The sequence below is a fragment of the Coenobita brevimanus genome, chromosome 101 (genome assembly GCF_032717465.1).
Source record: "Coenobita brevimanus isolate Jiangsu-jjx chromosome 101, ASM3271746v2, whole genome shotgun sequence".
Classification (NCBI taxonomy): Eukaryota; Metazoa; Arthropoda; class Malacostraca; order Decapoda; family Coenobitidae; genus Coenobita; species Coenobita brevimanus.
The window spans coordinates 11,739,898-11,755,718 of NC_137054.1; positions in this window are offsets into that span (position 1 = coordinate 11,739,898).

Genomic DNA, 15,821 nt, shown 5'->3' on the forward strand with positions numbered 1-15,821 from the left:
GAAGTGAGGGTAAAGCCCCTGTCACACATACCCGACTGAAGGATCGACTGCAGCGCGACTCAAGGTTGTGTCCTAGTTGGCTCCCATGCCTCCCGACTGGCCCCGAGTCTGCTCTGCTCACGACTGCGTCACGACTGGTCGTGACATCCTCAAGAACTCGACAAGATCGCGAGGCGACGAAGCTACAAGTCTTCAAATTTGAAATTTAACGGATTTTTGTCAACCACAACTGTGACATGACTGTCCACGAATGCAACACGACTATGTGATGCATTTGGGGAATGCACCACAACCCCCCCACGACCGACCCATGGAAGTATATATTGAGTGCCAGGTGAGGCGGGGCATCACACCTGGACCGACACTGATACCCAACGCATCATCATGGGCCTCTTCTGTGTCCCATCCACTGTCAAAAACAAGAGACTGCTCACCCTGCTTTGTCAGTTGAGGGTGCAAATCCTTCACAAGCAGTCGTAACGTTTTTTTGTCGGCAACTGCGTCACGACACGCTACAACCGCATCACGACGCATCCGATTGAGGTAAGACTGCTTCACAACCGACCTACGACACTCCCGACTGTGACGCAACTGTGACACGACTTTTGGCAAGTTGTGAGGTGGCCATAATTTTTTAACGAGCGTTAAAAAATCGTGAGGCACAACGAGTCGTCCCAACGGCTCACAAGCACCCTAAAGAGTCTGCTCTTGCACTGTGAATCAAGGGATGATCAATGAAAAAAATGTGTTACGACCTTGAGTTGCACCGCGGTCGGACCTTGAGTCGCGCATGTGTGACAGGGGCTTAAGAGAGACGTTTGATGGAGAGAGGAACCCAGAGAAGGGTGGTGGAGATGGGAGCGAGAATGGGTGTGAAAAGACATATCTTTCAACAGATGTTGTTCACTATATTATTTGTAACATTATAATATACAGCAGTATGTAAGTATATAGACAATAACACATAATACATTACAGGTCTTCTTTCATTTTCATGCCTTTCTCATATGTTGTGGATAACAGCACAATATTACACATTACGTGCCTTTATATACTTAACCTTTACTGGTTCTGTCTATAAAAACAATCATGACACATTGTAACATCACCAGCTTTAGCCGTTCCGCATCTTCCAACAACGCTTACACTAGGGTTGGGGTAGGTAGGGGTGATGGGAGCGGGGTGTTTGATCTCCCGGTCGCTCACTGGCTGCGACTCCTGCTACCAAGGGGGTAGAAATGCTTTCACTTGTACACCGACTAAAAATTATCGGCACTCTTTTAGCATGATCAAATCTGGCAAACCAGACGAGAGATCTGAAAATAAACTCCTGAGTTATCCATCCTGGTTGGTATCCCTAATCTACTGAGCCTTAAGTCCGTATTCACAGTGCCATCGGAGGCTTCATAGCACCGCAGTTTGTTTAGCTTATTAATTACCAGTCCCGATAGCGAAACTGGTATTGCTTTCAGTTTGTGTGTGTGTGTGTGTGTGTGTGTGTGTGTGTGTGTGTGTGTGTGTGTGTGTGTGTGTGTGTGTGTTAGCACAATAACTTAGCAACTGCTCATGTTATCATCACAAAATTTTACAAGTGTATAGTAGTGAAAAAAAGCGATCATGAGTTCGAGACTGGTGATAGTAGTTCAAGGCCTGTCTGACTGTTACCACGATAACTTCGCAATGGCTCAAGATATCATCACAAAGTTTTACAGATGTGTAGTAGGAATGAAAATCTCCTACGAGTAGTGTTTTCAGTTTGTGTGTCTATCTGTTGGCACGATAACTTCGCAACTACTCAAGATATCTTCACATAATTTTACAGGTGTGTAGAAGGGATGAAAATCTCCCACAAGTTAGAAAAAGGAGATAGTAGGTAAAGGGCTGTGTTTATTAACACGATCACTTCGCAACCGCTCAAGATCATCACAAAATGTTACAGATGTGTAGTAGGGATGAAAATCTCCTACGAGTTGGAAATTGGTGAAAGTAGGTCAAGGTCAAGGTCATATTCCGAGCAGCGTTATATATGTATCTACTCGTGGCTGGTGTGATTCCTCCCTTTTGGGGGGCCTCTAGTTATCACTGTCTTGTAATTTACTTTTGAGTATGAGAATTTGAGTAAGAACACACTTTTCATCCATCCATCCATCATCCAATCCTACGTTGTCGCATGAGGAGCGTAGGAGCCCGGATCTAGGCAAGTTGGTCCTGACATTTAAGATGAGAGTGACCAGCCTCACTCATCCCTGGGTGGCATTACGTGAGCAATAACCCCAACCACTCCTTGGATATAAACCTTCACCGGCTCAGTCCGATTGGAGCGTCGTAATTACCCACTAAACCACCAGGCGCCATAATTTGGTTATACGGTTACCACCCAGCGTAGTAAATGGTTTCCTGGTGTACAGGAAACCATTTGGCTTGTCACTCAGTGTTGAGTCACCCACAGGCAGAAAGAAGAGGAAAGAATGAAGGACAAAAAGACAAAAGAGGGAGTGTAAGTCATCCATAGGCAGAAGGACGTGGAAAGAATGAGGTAAAGAAAGACTGACGAGGAAGGAAGGAATAGAGGGACAAGAGGAAAGGGCAGACACCAGAGAGCAGCACTACATCGAGTTAGTGGATGGTGAGCGCCCCCACCTACCACACACTTTTCATAAAAATTATAAACAAGGATGCTGATGTGTAATGTGTAGAATAAATAGCTATCCAAGAAGTGTTACGAAAGAATCCGAAGCCACTTTGAATATGAGTACTTTTCATTCGATGCTCAGATTGTCCAAGCTGAAGCAGTTTCGTAGGCAACACATCCTTCACATTAAATGCAAATAGAGAATCATCTGCGGTAAAAGCCTATCCTAAAATAAAAAGATATGCCTAATGATCACCCTCTCCATGACGCTGTTATCATCTTCAAATCGGTGATATACCATTCTCAGATTTCATTATCCATGCTCTCGTACATTCACATATCACTGATATGGACTTTAAGTACATTGTTCATGGGGTGTGGTATATAGCCTACTGGAGAGTGAGGACTATGTAATGCTAGGTGAAATTAGGCTCGACTTCTCGTTCCTATTACACCTAACGTGGAGCGGGGTCCTCTTTCGAGACCGGAGCTTAGTGCAATAAAGAGAGGCAGGACACAAAAACGCTAGGCAACAACCTTTACACGTATATGAGTAATGACCACAATCAGACACAGGACAAATCAGCAGATATTACAGCACAATACATAGCAATATAAAACCTTATCTAGGATATAGGTATCTCGCAGGATACTTGCTTCTCTGACATTAATGACAACACAATCAATCCTAGTGTATCAACGGTGCAGTGAATATAGGCGCGCGCGGGAGGCGCGGTGGGGGGGGGTGAGTCTCCCGAGGAGGGGAGAGGGGAGGGTGCGGGGAGTGACTTGTGACGGCTAGGGGAAAGTTATGGTAATACTGGGGAGAGGCAGATATTAGCAATGAAGTATATACGTTTTCCACTAGCCAAGGGACTTTGGTAATTGATTTTATTCTTGATTCACACTTACTCGGGATATTGGGATGAGAGAGAGTGACACTCAAGATTTATGGGCAGCGTGGGGGAGGGAGGGAATACCATTAATACTCTCTTTCACAATATTCCTTTAGAGCTCACAGTAATAGGGGTATGTCATTACAGAGGAATCTCCAGGCGGCACAGGCTTACTAATTGTATATAAGGGACGTCTCTCACAAATATAGTTCATCAGATCTTGTTCCACACACTCGTCCTTTAGTTTCTCACTGTGATCTTACTCGCCCCGATATTCACTATATGAAGTCACTGCACAATACTTATACTAGGGGAAATCACACTTAACCTAAATCACTCGTACTGCAGCATCACAAGTATTCATCATGGGGATAGGCGGGAACATGCCGTCGGTGATCCTGCTGGGCTAGGGGCACCGCCAATGTGAGGCGTGCCAAGAGGGCACGGGACAACTCGTAAGGGCGTCTTCTCGCGTCCTGGGCTACCCGTGGCTTCCGGGCTGGGCTCAGGAGTGTGGCCCTCAGGACTGGGGCCGAATAGCTCCAGGAACCTCTGTTGTAAGTCTCGGCCTGTAGTGGGAGCCTTACGGCGTCGTGGGGGCATAGGGAGGTCGCGCCCGGGTGTCCTGAGGAGAATCAAGAGAGACTGCGGACTGCGGTCTCCAGCGTCTAGGGGCGCCGACAGAGGAGGGCTGCGGCATCGAATTCCACTGGGGCCCGTCAGGTGCGTCTGCTCTAGAGCCAGACGTAGGGAGCAGAGGCCAGGGGAGGCTGTGAGGCCTGTCTGGGTCACTCTGGGATGGGAGACCTGGGCTCTAATCTCCTGCCGTAGTGACGTCTCACTCCTTGCCTCTTTCTGTGTACCCTCGGAGCGACAATAGATCGTCTCACGAGGAAGGGAGCAACAATAGGCCGTCTCTACCAGGACACTTTCGGAGCGACAATAGGCCGTCTCACGAGGAGGGGAGCGACAATAGGCCGTCTCTACCAGAGCACTGTCGGAGCGACAATAGGTCGTCTCTACCGGGACACTTTCGGAGTGACAATCGGCCGTCTCACAAGGAGGGGAGCAACAATAGGCCGTCTCTACCTGAACACTTTCGGAGCGACAATAGGCCGTCTCACGAAGAGGAGCGCCGCCTGGAGTGCCTATGACAACTCCACCCCTAGCTGGTTCAACAATCCCACTCCGTGAAGGTAGTGTCTTTCTCCTACGGCGGCGACGGCGTGGTGGCTGCGTGACATAGGGGCGCACGGCCCGGGCTGACCTATGTCGCTGTTGCCGGGAGTGGTTCTGACTGGTGGTGGCTACCCCGTGGGGTCCGTGTGGGGGTGTTGGTACATTCTCGGGCATACTGAGCTGTATTTTGCTTGCCCCGTTGTCGGGGGCACTATGATATATTTCGGGGGCACTGTTCTTTAAGTCACGCATTTTAGACTATATGGTTTGCCATCAACCCATTCTTAAAATGTGAATGGTGGCTGTCATTGTATCATAACATGTAAGAAATCCTAAGGTGGTAGCCTAACCGCGGATACGATGGGTGCCAAGGAGACAAGTAGCACATTGGTTTCTATATTATCTCGTGGACAATACTTCGCTGTTTTGAGACCTACCTTCAGGCATTATGTCTATTGCCATGAATTATTCGTTATACACGACATGAAGCTACGAGAGTTATATCTGGAGAGAGAGAGAGAGAGAGAGAGAGAGAGAGAGAGAGATGAGAAAGGGCAAGGATAAGAGACAATCTCTTATCCTTACGGGGTGGGAGGGGCGGAGAGATCCAGGGATGGAGAAGTGTATGTACCAGCCCTTACCACGTATTCGAGGTTTCTGTGTCAGTGATAGTTGCGAAAGATATCGATAATTATTTTAGTGGGTGTACTTGTTTCAGACATGTTCTAGTATAGATTAAAACAGTCAAGAGATTGAATGTAAAATAATAAAAGTTGCTTTTTCCTTCTGCTGGGTGTCACCCCACTGCAGTAAGTGACATCCAGTATATTTACTTATGTATATAAACACACAAAACAGCCTTCCATTCACTTAATACTCAACTCTTTTTGCGCTCTCCCTCTCTTTCTCCCTCCCTCCCCCCCTCCTCTCTCTCTCTCTCTCTCTCTCTCTCTCTCTCTCTCTCCCTCGTAAAAATCAAAGATCCTACGGTCAACGTCAATTCCACCCAGTTCCCTCTTCTTCCTCCAACCATCCTGCCAGTGACCTTGATGGTGGCTGTGTAAGGTGAGAAAATGGTAAACAAGACAGAAGGTACGAGTACAAATGGAAAGGCCGGGAGAGACGGAGGAAAGGATACACAACTGGGGACGCTGGAAAAAATGGAGAGAAAACAGTAAACAGGAAGAGAAACAAAAGTTGGAAGGCTGAGTGAGAGGATATAAAATAATAAACAGGAAGGAAAATATAAATGAGAAGGATTGAAGAGACTGAGACAAAAATAGTAGCCTATACAGGAGGAGAAATGAAGGTGAGAAGGCTGAGAGGAAGTGGGGCGGCTTGGAGAGATGGAGATAGTTGGCAGGAAGGGAGATACAAGTGGAAGGGGGAGGGGAGATTGAAATAAAACAGTAAGCAGGAAAGATTATAGAGATGGGAAAGCTAACAGAAATGGAGATAGAAAAAAGGAGGCAGGAAGGGAGACACGGAGACAATAATAATAATAATAATAATAATAATAATAATAATAATAATAATAATATGTAGGAAAGGAGGGTACAGAGGGAGTGATTGGTGATGAGCAGTGTGGCTTTAGGAGAGGGAGGGGATGCGTTGATCAGGTGTTTGCTGTGAGACAAGTGTGTGAAAAGTATTTAGAGAGAGGCAAGGATGTGTTTTGGGCATTTATGGATTTAGAGAAAGCGTATGATAGAATTGATAGGGAGGCTTTGTGGACTGTTTTAAGATTGTATGGACTTGATGGTAGGTTACTAAAAGGGGTGAAAATTTTTATGTAAATAGTAAAGCGTGTGTAAGAGTGGGAAATGCTGTGAGTGACTGGTATCCCGTGAGAGTGAGGCTGCTGCAGGGATGTGTGATGTCGCCTTGGTTGTTTAATATTTACATGGATGGTGTTGTAAGGGAGCTGAATGCAAGTTTTAGGTGGAGGTCTGAGTCTGGTGAATGTTGATGGTGGAGAGTGGAATCTGAAGCAGCTGCTGTTTGCAGATGATACTGCACTGGTGGCTGATTCAGAGGAGAGATTGAGACAGTTGGTAGAGGAGTTTGGAAGGGTGTGTGAAAGGAGGAAATTGAAAGTAAATGAGAATAAGAGTAAAGTGATGAAGTGTACGAGGTTGGTAGATGGTAGGGGGATGAATATAGTTTTGAATGGCGAATTGCTTGAGGAGGCAGAGTGTTTTAAATATCTAGGATCACATGTTGCTGTGGATGGAAGAATAGATGCAGAAGTGAAGTTTAGAATAGATGAAGTAGGAAAGGTGCTGGGAGGAATGAAAAAAGTGTTTAGATGTCGTTCGCTTAGAATGGATGTAAAGAGAAGGCTGTATGAGGGTGTTGTGGTACCGACTGCGTTATATGGGGCTGAAACATGGAATATGGGTGTAGCAGAGAGGAAAAGTTTGAATGTAATGGAGATGAGGTGTCTGAGGAGTATGTGTGGAGTGACGCGTATGGATCGAGTGCGAAATGATGAAGTGCGAAGGAGAACTTGAGTTGTTCGGGAGATGGCTGGTAGAGTTGAGCAGAGGGTGTTGCGATGGTTTGGGCATATGGAGAGAATGGATAATGAGCGATTGGTGAAAAAGATAACTAGATCTGATGTGAGAGGTGTAAGGCTGAGAGGAAGACCACGAACAGGATGGATGGACAGTGTGAAGAGAGCGCTGGATGCGAGAGGGATGTCTGTTGAGCAAGGAAGTGTGGTTGTGCGTGACAGAAATAAATGGAGAGAAATTGTGAATGAATAAATGATGGCGCAGCCCTGAGGGGATATTCTTCCGCATTTGGTCTGATCAGCTAGTCAGGTCAGGTGTGGGTAAGGGGATGGGTCTGTTATGATGTGGCAGGGGTAAACCAGCTCTGCCGTCGGGCCCTGCTGCGGATGTCACTGATTGCATTACGCAGTTGACCCCTGTGCGATGTGGTGCGGTGAGGATCTGTCCGTTCTCCTCTTTGGGGCTAAGATGCGAATGAATGTGTTTGAATGGATGAGTAAATGGGGAGTGTGTCGTCCTGTCTCGGCTACCTCCCTTTCCTTGGGGGAAGCAGCCTAGGTATATAGATAGATAGATAGGAAAGGAAATATGCAGTAAGCGAAGAGACTGTAAGTGACCTAGGACACACAAGCTATGGCGGCTGCGAGAGACAGAGATAAATTTGCAGGCAAGGAGGGAGGAGGGAGGGAAGGGAAAGAAAATGGTTGGCGGAAGGGAAGGTATGGGAAAGAAAATAGTAGGCAGGAATGGAAAGTTGGGAAGGAAAATGCAGGAAGGGAGCCATGCGACTAAGCAGGCGTTCATGACATTGTCCATAATTTGATTGAAATTCATCATAATAATTATCCCTCACTGTTATACACTGCAAACTATTCTTTAAGCCAATCCATAGTCGTTGCTTTTGTAAAGCTACTAATCAAAGAAGCATTCGCCCTTATTTTTGCTTTCTCAGCCGAGACGTTGGTCCACGCTCAAAACGTTAACATGAGCATTTGAGCAGTCTCCATGGATTCCTTTGGAAGCTCCATACCTCTACAGTGAAGCTTTGGATTCTTTTCGCTGGGATGCACACAATATTAAATGTAAATGTAACCCTTTAGGCAACGCTCCCATAACTAGTGCGCTCCACTATATGAGTTTCGTGTTGCTCATTTTCTTACACAGCTGTCCCTTCCTTCACTACAAACATAACTTCTCTCGTCCCGTGAAAGCGTAAGGATCGAAGCTAGCTGTAAGCACCTCACTATGATTATATATTTTTTTGCGTTAAGTTTACTCCTACGCCTACCAGATATTTTTATTCTGCGTAGGCACAGCCCATTTCTTGAGAAGGGGTTAAATGAACGCTAATATCTGACCTCTCCAGTTCGAAGTTTCTCGAAAGTTGAATAAAATCACCTGGAGATAACAAAAATAAAACTTAAAATTTGGACTGAAGGGGTTAAACACACACACACACACACACACACACACACACACACACACACACACACACACACACACACACACACACATGGTTTAATTGTGTGTTCTCTGGAAGAAGAGAACTTGCCTCGGGAATAGAAGAGGGCCACTGTGGTACCAATTTACAAAGGAGGGGAAAAGGACGAACGCCTGAATTATGGACCAGTGTCCCTGACCAGCATGGTCGCGAAATTGTGCGAGAGAATCTCGCAACACAGGTGGATGAAGTATCTGAAGGAGATAGACATTTGGCAGAAAGTCAGTTTGGATTCAGAAATGGAAGGTCGTGTGTCTCTAATTTCCTGAGCTACTACTCAATGTCGAATGACATGCTACACGAACAGAGTTGGGTGGATTGTGTGTACTTATATCTGGAGAAAGCCTTTGACAAGGTACCCCATAAGCGACTAATGTGGAAAATGGAGCACATAGGAGGACTGAAGGGGAACATCTTGGAGTGGATGGGGAACTTCATGAGAGACCGACAGACGAGAACAGTAATAAAGAACAAGATGTCACGGTAACAAGTGGAGTCCCGCAGGGCTCGGTGCTGGCGCCCATAATGTTCTGATTTACGTAAACAATACGGTGGATGGAATGAACATTTATGCAAGTCTGTCTGTAGATATTGCAAAGATCATGACGAGAGTAGAAGTTAAAAATGACTGTAAAATGCTGCACGAAGATCTGGACAGGATTTATGACTGGAGTCGGGTGTGGGGAATTCAATGAAAAAAAAAAAAAAAAAAAATGGAAATGGGTAAAAGTACTAAGAGGCCATCACTGAACTACTCGATGGGAAAGGAACCAATCACAAAAGCGAGAGAAGAGAAGGAGCTGGGAGTGTTCGTCCAGGATAATTTGTCACACGATAAACACAATAAAAAGATTGTCTGAGAGACACGTAAACTCTTGACAAACATAAGAATGGCATTTCAATACACGGTCAAGGAGATGGAGGAGATGAAGAAAAAATTGACAGTGGCTCTGATCAGTCCCAGGTTAAAATATGCGGCAGTGGTGTGGTCCCCACATAGAAAGAAAGATATAAACAAGATCGAGAGAATACAAAAAGGAGCAACTAAGATGGTCCCCAGTCAGACAGATCTATCGTACAAGGAAAGACTAGAAAAGCTGGGTCCACCTCCTTAGAAGAAAGAAGATAGAGTGACATGATTGCAGGGTTCAGGGCCTTGATGGGAGTTGACAAAATAGACAGAGAGTATCTGTCTGTATGGGATGGGGGGATATTAAAAAAAAACAAGTTGTTTGAAGGATATCAAGAAATACAGTGTTCCATACATATGCAATGACCTGTGGAAATGCCTGGACAAATAGACAGTCCAATTCAAAAACTTATATGAGTTTAAAGCAAAGTTTGACTGGTTGAGACACAGACGGGACCCTACGAGCGTTGCTCTTTTCCTGTATATCACAATAAGGTAGACACAACTAGGTAAACACACACACACACACACACACACACACACACACACACACACAACATGCTAGATCACTAAACAAGCACGGTGAGGTAAAATGTCAAGGTGAGAGAATGCATGAGAAAGCAATGCGGAATCTGCATCATTCGAGAGAGAAAAGTAGCAGAAATTATACTTACATATTGTGTTTATTGTAGAGATCCAACCATCCATCTATCTATCTATCTAACTATCTATCGGCAGACGCCTTAATCTGGTAAGGGGTCGCCACAAATAAATCAACTCCATATCAGCCTGTCTTCTGCCATAACTTGCCGTCTCTCTCTCTCTCTCTCTCTCTCTCTCTCTCTCTCTCTCTCTCTCTCTCTCTCTCTCTCTCTCTCATTCTTAGTTTTCTCATCTCCCTCCCTCCTACATCTTACTCACATGCACTTTGCCAGTCAACCTTTCTTTCTCCATCCTCTACAGTGCACAACCAGAGAGCACTCAGAGAGCGCATACCCGCACCAATGCCATTGCAGGATGCGGATCCGGATCCGACCCAAAATTTAATAAATTCTTCCTTGGTCCATGGCCCACTCTTCCAAAAAATTTCATTGAAATTCAATGAGAACTTTTGGAGATTATGGTGTGGAAAAACAAACAGAAAATTCCTGGATCCGGATGATGATCCGGAGCACCCAAAACTAAAAGATTGTTCTTTGGGTCATACCCTATCCCTCCAAAATATTTCAGCAAAATCGGTTCATAACTTTTTAAGTAATCCTACTGATAGACAAACAGACAAATGAAACTGCCATAGGCAGAGCGCTTGCCGGATGGATCTGCTTGTGTCTGCTTAGTTTTCACCGGCGTGTGAGCAGTAGAGTGCTTCCGGAATGGATCCGATAATGTCTGCTTAGTTTTCACCGGCGTGTAGGCAGTCATTTGGCGAAATATTTGGCGCTTCATTGCACAGCACAGGATGGATTTAGAATGCTTAAAGTTTCACTGCCAGGTGGGGGAGACGCTTTTCTTCAATTTGGTAAAAAAATCATTTTTCGAAAACTGAAAAAATCGTGCCGGGGCCGGTCACTGGGTCCCGACGATTTCCAAACTGTCGGCAACTGGGGGGTTTCAACACCCCACCCAGCCCAGGACCTTTGACAGATTTTTATGAAAAACATTAGGCCTCCAGGGTTTATGGACTTCTACCTTCTGATTCTGTTATTGTCAGAGAGAATGCAGTCTCGTAAAGAGGCAACAGCTGTGTAAATGGAGACTGAAATGATAATAAAAGTACCTTATTTATGATGTTCAAAATGAGGGAGTAGGATGTCATTGCTTTCGGGTCACAGTATACGGTAAAACCAAGGAAATGCCCTGAAATGCAGCATACGAGTGATTTATTTCAATCTAAGAATCACCTACAGAACTGACTGGGATAATAAAGGCTATATGTAACCCCGGAGATCTCTTCTAAGATTAATGCACCTGAAGAGAGAAACAGTAAAATATTTAAATAATACATCTTTTTGCCCCTAGAATCCAGTGATTTTTTCCCCTTATATATAGTTTATTCTTGTTATTTCCAAATGATATATTTCATGTCAGGAAAGACTTCTCGTAATGAAGAGTTGTTGAAACCCCTCCACTTCGAAAAGTCTCTCTTAAGGTGAAAAATAGTGTGTGATGATACCAATAATAAGTTAAATAGCACGCCACTGTGGTGGAGTGGTAAACACTGAAGGGATGAAGAATGATTGCAGACTGGATCCCAATAGTGTTTTAGAACAGAGACTGGAAAATGGTGAAGTGAATTAAAAAAAAAAAAAAAAAAGGAGAGACAATGGTATCGTATAACTGGGGATATAAGTTTACCTAATATCCAACTAGCTCGACTTCACACCTAGACCATGTCTGTCACTATTCTTTCCGATACTTAATAACTGTATGATCATTTATGGAGAGAAACAAATTATGACTCTCTCAGCTGTACGTGGGCAGCCTTCAGAATGCAGTGAGAAGTGATGGAATATGAGGCGAAACTGTATCCATGTCTTTGTCAACTGTTATTTATAAGCGTGGAACACAGGACGCTGAATGTGGGAGAAAATATGAGATTCGAGCCACTGAGATTAATTTTCTAAGAGCAGTTAATGAGGTAAGAAGCAAAACAGCGGTGGAATATAAGAAAGCTTTGGCATAGTAGAAAGAGTAGAAGGAAAACGGTAGGGTGTAGTGGGGAGGCTAAGGAGGAAGAGAGACCAAGGAAAAGTTTTGGGAAGTGAGGTAAATGGTAATCCAGAACTACATGAGCGAAGACAGCCAAGCAATTTATGGATGATGGCGTAAGGGAAGATGAGCAATGAAAGGAAAGAGAAATGTGAAAGGAGAAGCAGTCTGGATACACTTCTGTCACGGTCAATGGCCACCCTCTGTGGGAAAGTTTGCTAAGGAACGAGACGGTAGACAGAAAACTGATTAAACAAACAGGAAGCCAGATAGAGAGACAGACAGAATGACTGGGTGGCAGAGAAAGAAACTGGCATGTAAAAAGGATGATGGAGGTGAAAATAATTAAAGCTCTTTACTGCAATAGGTAATTTTAACTTAAACAGTTAATTCATTAACTTGAGAAATATTAGTTGAAAGTCTGTTTACCAATGATTATGAATAATAGATAGTAATTAAGTTACTGATTAAGAAGTAAGATGTTAATTACTTGCTCCAGTCAAGATGGTTTTAGTGGCTTATGGATGCGGGGATGAGAAAGTATAAATGGATAATAAGGAAACAAGGGAAGACGAAGCAGAGAGAGGACATACCTGAAGACAAGGGTAGGAAAGGAGCGCGAGTTGGGGGACGGGGAGGGGGAATACTGTTGGGGACAAATGATAAGGTGGGAGCATACGCCATAAGGCGCTTAGCCGCGGTGTTCATCTCCAAAACATAAGCCTTTGAGCGTGTTATTCATCGAACTGCCTGGGATACAAGGCCACTGCATCATCAAGGTCACCACAGTTACCTCCCCTAGGTGTTAGCCTAGGTATTCACATTACTTACCAACCCACAAAGGGTGGATGGACACTTGAGTCAAGTGACCCCAGCTGCCCGCACCAGGATCCGACCCCTGGTGCTAACGGACCGACATCTTCGCCGTCAGCGATCCTAACCACTCAGCCACCGCGGGACTAAAAAATTCGTCTAATATTTCAGCTCTTCTTTCACAGAAACTCTCTTAGCTATAAATAGTAGGGTTAGTATGTTCCTCTGCCCATAAATACTTCTCTTTTATATGAGACATCAAAGAGGAAAGTGTGGGTTAAACCCCAAGCGTGAAGATGAGGCAGTAAAAGAAAACAAATTTTTGTCCTTGTCTGTACAGCGCGCGCGCGCACACACACACACACACACACACACACACACACACACACACACGTAAATGAAAGAAACCGTGCCGACAGACTACAAAGCTGTTGGGGGGAAAAAACTGACAAGAACACATTAGTACCTTATACAGCGACTGTCGAGGTTAAATGTGAGGCCCATATTGTAACACAGGTGTATTTCGCTCTGTGGTCAGCTAAAACAAATATGTAGCATTTTCGGACAATACAGGTAGTCGTTAACATTTATCTTTCGTTGGTGGTTACAGGTCTGTTGGTCCCGCCAAAGTTTAGTATATGTGAACCGTTGTATGACCACATAATTTTTCTACGCTGATTATTACGTCAGTTAAATGTTTAAGTGTTTTGAGATATAGAAGCCTTACTAAAGTTATTCAGTTCCTGACGGGATAAATGTGAGTAATGTGAGTACCGTACACCCAGTTTTAAAGCCAAGAAATCATGAGAAAAAAAAATGTTAAGCTCATTATGAAAGTAAAGTTCAAGAGTAGCTTTCCCTTTCTTGCCTCCACCAACGCACTTTGCCCCTATGTCACAAGAAGCTCCTGTGCTCGCAGCGTTGCTCAAGACAACCAATCAAGGGAGTGAAAGCAGCGTCTGGGAGTGTGGAAGGGTACGAAGGGTGGTGGGGTATGAATGAAAACAGTTACATCACGTCTCTCACTCGCTACTGTTTACTGCGCCACAGGTAAACAGCCTCAATTCCTCAAAGCATTTAATCTATTTTTGCTACCTCCAGACGCAGTTCGTTCAACTTCAGAATGATACCAAGCAGTGAGGGGGTTAGTCAAGGCTATCTCTCATCCCTCAGTTCAAAAATTATTCCCAAGTTAGTAGCAATAAGGAAAAAAAAAAAACCGTCACCTGGTTGAAAGAGTTAATACTAATATTCTCTTGTGTGCGATAGGATTCATGATGGTTCGTGTGCTATAGGATTCATGATAATACGAGTTACTGTACCAAGGGGCTGAGGAAATATTTAGACAAAAAAATGTTGGAAGGACGCCAAAAAGTTAAGGTCGAAGAAACTATCTGTTCTCTCTTAAGGCAACTGTATCCGCACCGTATAGTGGAATAAACACACACACACACACACACACACACACACACACACACACACACACACACACACACACACACAAATAATAATAGTAATAATCATGTAGTATGGTGAGTGCTATCTAAGTTAGGGTGGATCAAGGTCACAGTCCCACATTGCCTTAGTACATGTATAAAGCGAGGAGAGATACCATACGTCAGTCATCATGGTACTGACAATATTCTGCTAAGGCTTCCGGATAGATGAAATTTATAACCTACGATATTCAAGCTCTTGCCAAGGTTTCTTTACATGATACTATAGACAGCGTAAGAGCTTGAGGAATCTCACTGGTTATAAATATCGTTTATCCGGAAGACTTGGCAGAATCATAGTCATTTTCATCTCAGCAGCCAATACGTATGGCTGAAGGAGGCAAGTTTTTACACCTGCCCGCATCGTTACAAAATTATTACATATCTTAAAGTAGAAGCCACAACATCAGGCTAAGTACCGGTATTGCTGACGTGGACAACGGGAGAGTGTTGACTGGTGTGAGATATCTAAGACCGCATTCTCTAAGGAGGTTTTCTATCGCCTTTTCCGCAACGAATCATTTTGTATATTACATCTTACTGTTCTCCTGTGTATTTACGGTATCCATTTTTATAGCGACAGACACTGCAGAAATTACTTACAGGAAAGTAATAACGAACCTGACATAACTTATTTTTTACTCTGACAGTTGTTGGTTTAATTCTGACAGATAATTACGAATCTACGTGTGGAATGGTGTATCTGTGAGGCTTGAATGACAAATGAATGGGTGTGTTCATTGGGCTTGCTGATGATTAGCTCTACCTCAGTTACATTTCTTCACTTTACGTTGCTTTCTGGACCCTGCCTCACCCCACCTGTAGGAAGGAAAGAGGTGGGAAGATGATGATGATAGCGATGGCCATGACGATGACGATGACAATGACGATTATGACCTGATACACAAATACACTGTCAAGGAAAAGGTGCATAAAAGCCTCCTAGGTGTATATGGGCCCTCCAGTACCATTAGGAGTAGCGAGGTGAAAGCAGGGTGTAGCCTCGTCAGAAGGATTTGTTACGCTCGTTGTCCTTGCTGGCGGGAAAACAAACACGTGCTGAAGGTCGCTACTGTCAGCTGATATTTTCTCTACATTTGTTTTCACACTAGGCCATATTTGAGTGCGATGGGGAGATTTCGTAATAACTCTTCCTCCATGATTCGTTT